A 5,817-nucleotide genomic window follows, 5' to 3' on the forward strand; every position below is an offset into this window, starting at 1 on the left:
CTGCTTGGTCATGATGGATAAGCTTTTTGATGTGCTGTTGCAATAGGTTTGCCAGTATTTTATTGAAGATTTTTGCATCCTTGTTCATCATGGATATTGGCCTGAAGTTTTCTCTTCTTGTTGAGTCTCTGCCAGGTTTTGGTATCAGGATGATGTTGGTCTCATAAAATGATTTGGGAAGGATTCCCTTTTTTTTTGGTTTGGAATAGTTTCAGAAGGAATAGTACTAGCTCTCCTCTGTATGTTTGGTAGAATTCGGCTGTGAACCCATCTGGACCTGGGCTTTTTTTGGGTGGTAGGCTCTTAATTGCTGCCTCAATTTCTGCCCTTGTTATTGGTCTATTCATTGTTTCGACTTCTTCCTGGTTTAGGCTTGGGAGGATGCAAGTGTCCAGGAATTTGTCCATTTCTTCCAGGTTAACTGGTTTATGTGCATAGAATTGTTGGTAATAATCTCTGATGATGGTTTGTATTTCTATGGAATCTGTGGTGATATCCCCTTTATCGTCTTTTATTGCATCTGTTTGATTATTCTCTCTTTTCTTATTAATCTGGCTAGTGGTCTATTTTGTTGATCTTTTTGAAAAACCACCTTCTGGATTTTTTTTTTTTTTGAAGGGTTTTTTTTGTGTCTATCTCCTTCAGTTCTGCTCTGATCTTAGTTATTTCTTGTCTTCTGCTAGGTTTTGAGTTTTCTTGACCTTTCTCCTCTAGCTCTTTCAATTTTGATGATAGGGTGTCGATTTTAGATCTTTCCTTGCTTCTCATGTGGTCATTTATTGCTATATATTTTCCTATAGACACTGCTTTAAATGTGTCCCAGAGATTTTGGTATGTTGTGTCTTCATTCTCTTTGCTTTCGAAGAACATCTTTATTTCTGCCTTCATTTCATTGTTTATCTATTTAACATTCAAGAGCCAGTTGTTCGGTTTCCATGAAGCTGTGCAGTTCTGAGTTAGTTTCTGAATTCTGAGTTCTAACTTGATTGCACCATGGTCTGAGAGACTGTTATGATTTCCGTTCTTTTGCATTTGCTGAGGAGTGATTTACTTCCAATTATGTGGTCAGTTTTAGGGTAGGTGTGATGTGGTGCTGAGAAGAGTGTATATTCTGTGGATTTGGGGTGGAGAGTTCTGTAAATGTCTATTAGGTTTGCTTGGTCCAGGTCTGAGTTCAAGTCCTGGATATCCTTGTTAATTTTCTGTCTGGTTGATTTGTCTAATATTGACAATGTGGTGTTAAAGTCTCCCACTATTACTGTGTGGGAGTCTAAGTCTCTCTGTAAGTCATTAACAACTTGCTTTTTGTATCTGGGTGCTCCTGTATTGGCTGTGTATATAATTAGGATTGTTAGCTCTTCATGTTGCTTTGATCCTTTTACCATTATGTAATGTCCTTCTTTGTCTCTTTTGATCTCTGTTGGTTTAAAGTCTATTTTATCAGAGATAAGAATTGCAACTCCTGCTTTTTTCTGCTTTCCATTTACTTGGTAAATCTTCCTCCATCCCTTTATTTTGAGCCTTTGTGTATCCTTGCATGTGAGATGGGTTTCCTGGATACAGCACACTGATGGGTTTTGGCTTTTTATCCAGTTTGTCAGTCTGTGTCTTTTGATTGGGGCATTTAGCCCATTTACATTTAGGGTTAATATTGTTATGTGTGAATTCGATCCTGCCATTTTGATGCTAGCTGGCTGTTTTGCCCATTAGTTGATGCAGTTTCTTCATTGTGTCGAAGCTCTTCACCATTTGGTGTGTTTTTGGAGTGGCTGGTACTGGTTGTTCCTTTCTATGTTTAGTGCTTCTTTCAGGAGCTCTTGTAAAGCAGGCCTGGTGGTGATAAAATCTCTGAGTAATTGCTTGTTCGTAAAGGATTTTATTTCTCCTTTGCTTATGAAGCTTAGTTTGGCTGGATATGAAATTCTGGGTTGAAAGTTCTTTTCTTTAAGGATGTTGAATATTGGCCCCCACTCTTTTCTGGCTTGTAGGGTTTCTGCTGAGAGATCTGCTGTGAGTCTGATGGGCTTCCCTTTGTGGGTAACCCGGCCTTTCTCTCTGGCTGCCCTTAGCATTTTCTTCTTCATTTCATCCCTGGTTAATCTGATGATTATGTGCCTTGGGGTTGCTCTTCATGAGGAATATCTTTGTGGTGTTCTCTGTATTTCCTGGACTTGAATATTGGCCTTTTGTGGTAGGTTGGGGTAGTTTTCCTGGATAATATCCTGAAGAGTATTTTCCAACTTGGATTCATTCTCTCTATCACATTCAGGTACACCTATCAAACAGAGAGTAGGTCTTTTCACATAGTCCCATATTTCTTGGAGACTTTGTTCATTCCTTTTTACCCTCTTTTCTCTAATCTTGCCTTCTTGTTTTATTTCATTGTGTTGGTCTTCGACCTCTGATATCCTTCCTTCTGCTGGGTCTATTTGGCTGTTGAAACTTGTGTATGCTTTGCGAAGTTCTCCTGTTGTGTTTTTCAGCTGCATCAATTCACTTATATTCCTCTCTATGTTTTTTATTCTCGTTAGCATTTCATCAAATCTTTTTTCAAGGTTCTTAGTTTCTTTGCATTGGGTTAGAACATGTTCTTTTAGCTCAGAGAAGCTTCTTATTACCCACCTTCTGAAGCCTGATTCTGTCAATTCATCACACTCATTCTCCCTCCATCCTTGTTCCCTTGCTGGTGAGGCGTTGTGATCCCTTGTAGGAGGAGAGGTGTTCTGGTTTCAGGTGTTTTCATCCTTTTTGCGCTGGTTTCTTCCCATCTTTGTGGATTTATCCACCTGTCATCTTTGCAGTTGTTGACTTTCAGATTGGGTCTCTGAGTGGACGTCCAGTTTGTTGATGATGAAGTTAGGCCACTCTGCTGTAGGACTGCTGAGGTCCACTCCAGGCTCTGTTTGCCTGGGATCACCTGCAGCAGCTGCAGAAGAGTAAGGGTTGCTGCCAGTTTCTTCTTCTGCAATCTTTGTCCCAGAAGGGTACCCGCCAGATGTCAGTATGAGCTCTCCTTTCTGAGGTGACTCTTTGGATATACGGGGGTCAGGGAGCTGCTTGAGGAGACTGTCTGTCCTTTATAGGAGCTCAAGTGCTGAGCTGTGAGCTCCGTTGTTCATTCAGAGCTGCTGGGCAGGTACGTTTAAATCTGCTGCAGCAGAACTCATAAACGCCTTTTGTTTTCCCCCCAGGTGCTCTGTCCTGGGGAGTTATAAATAAAGCCCTAAGTTTCTGTTATGTTGCTGCCTTTTTTCAAGGCTGCCTGCCCAGCAAGGAGGCAGCCTAGTCACTGTCTGAGACTAGGCAGCCTAGTCTCAGCTTTGCTGAGCTGTTGTGTGCTTCACCCAGCTGCCGTGTGAACTTCCCTGCAGTCCTGATAAAATGGGTATAGTTAGAACTGCCTCAGCAATGGCGGCTCACCTCTGTAATGGCAGACTCTCTCTATGATGGCAGACTGCCTCAGCAATGGCAAACTACCTCCATAGTGGTGGACTGCCTCAGTAATGGTGGATGCCCCTCCCCACAGGGCTGGACCGTCCCGGGTTCAGCTGTGATTGCTGTGAAACTTTCAATCCAGAGCATTTCAGATTGCTGGTTTTGTGTGTGTGTGTGTGTGTGTGTGTGGAGGTGGGACCAGCCAAGCCTGATCACCTGGTTCCCTGCTTCAGACCCCTCTTTTTTTAATTTTTTTCAGTTGAACAGGTGACTCTCTGTCTCTCAGGTGTTCTAGTCGCCTGTTGAAAAGGCCAGGATCTGTGTGATTTCCTGTGTGGTGACCCACTGCGCCAGCTGAAACAGCCACACTGAGATTCATGGCACTTTTTTGCCTGGGAATCTCCTGGCCTGGCTCCCTGTTTCAGTCCCTTTTTTATCAGTTGAATGGGTGACTCTGTCTCCCAGGAGCTCCCATCGCCAGCTAAAACAGCACCCGGACCCATGTATTTTGTCCAGAGACCCACCGCGCCGGCCAAAACAGCCGTGCCGGCAACCCGTGGGGCTCCTCCACCTGGAAATCTCCTGGTCTGTGGGCATAAAAATCCATCTGGAAATGCGACGTCCACTCACCCTCCGCTTTCGCTGGGAGCTGCAATCCTGAGCTGGTCCTGATTGGCCATTTTGGATCCATCTTGCTCTATCAAAATTTTTAAAAAGAATTAACACTGGTTTTATACAGTCCCTCCCAGAAAATAGAAGAGGAAGGAATACATCTCAATTCAATAAAGGGAGTGGTCTAGACGTAAGGAGACTAAAGAGACATTAGAACTAAATGCAACCTGTAATCCCAAACTAGATCCTGTTGTTAAACAGAATTTGATGAGATAACCAGTAAAACTTGAATAAAGTTGAAGATGTGATGATAGAAATGTATTAATTTTCTAATTTTGATGGTCATTTTGATATTACACAGAAGAATGTCCTTTTCTTAGGAAATGCCACTAAATATTTGGAAGCAATGGGTCATCAAATCAGCAACTTTTTATCAAATGGTTCAGGGAAAAGCAAATGTTATCTGAATTGTACTGATAACCTTCCTGTAAATTTAATCTTGTTTTAAAACAAAGAAAAAATATTTCTTAAAAATATAGGAGGCTATCTTTATGATCTCAGGATACAGAAGAATTTCCTAAACTAGGCATAAAAACATTGCAAATATGAATGTTATAAATTCAGTCACATGAAGATTAAGAACTTCATAAATGGCCAGGCGCGGTGGCTCACGCCTGTAATCCCAGCACTTTGGGAGGCCGAGGCGGGTGGATCATGAGGTCAAGAGATCGAGACCATCCTGGTCAACATGGTGAAACCCCGTCTCTACTAAAAATACAAAAAATCAGCTGGGCATGGTGGCACATGCCTGTAATCCCAGCTACTCAGGAGGCTGAGGCAGGAGAATTGCCTGAACCCAGGAGGCGGAGGTTGCAGTGAGCCGAGATCGCGCCATTGCACTCCAGCCTGGGTAACGAGAGCGAAACTCCGTCTCCAAAAAAAAAAAAGAACTTTATAAATGGAACATTATTCAGCTTTTCAAAAGAAAAGAAATTCTGGCTTTTATGAGTCATGTAACATATATCCTATGTGACAACATGGATAAACCCTGAAAACATGCTAACTGAGATATGCTACTCACAAAAAGACAAACGCTGTAAGTTTCCACTTATATGAAGTATCTAGAATAGTCAAATTCATAGAAACAAAAGGCCAGTGACTGGGCCTGGGGGAAATAGAGTTGATTAATTAATATACAGTTTCAGTTCTGTAAGATGAAAAACTGGAGATCTAGTACTCAATGTTGTGAATACACTCATCACTACTGAACTACCCACTTAAAGATGGTTAAGATGGCAAATTTCATGCTTATTACCACATACATATATACATTTGTTGATAACACTTGAAGAAAGAAAGGAAATGGTTAACACAATATTGCGGAAGTCTCTCCTCTCTGGGATGTGATCTGAAAAAGGCACACAAGGAAATTTTAAAAAAATTTTTTTCCTTAAGTTCAAGTACAAGTGGTTTTCATCATCCTCTAAAAGGATAAACTCTTGCAAATCTAATTTTTAAAATCAACTCGGGCCTGGCACGGTGGCTCAAGCCTGTAATCCCAGCACTTTGGGAGGCCGAGGCGGGTAGATCACGAGGTCAAGAGATCGAGACCATCCTGGTCAACACGGTGAAACCCCGTCTCTACTAAAAATACAAAAAATTAGCTGGGCATGGTGGCGCATGCCTGTAATCCCAGCTACTCAGGAGGCCGAGGCAGGAGAATTGCCTGAACCCAGGAGGCGGAGGTTGCGGTGAGCCGAGATCGCGCCA

The sequence above is a fragment of the Sapajus apella genome, unplaced genomic scaffold (assembly GCF_009761245.1).
Source record: "Sapajus apella isolate SASKATOON/1434 unplaced genomic scaffold, GSC_monkey_1.0 scaffold12, whole genome shotgun sequence".
NCBI classification, from domain to species: domain Eukaryota; kingdom Metazoa; phylum Chordata; class Mammalia; order Primates; family Cebidae; genus Sapajus; species Sapajus apella.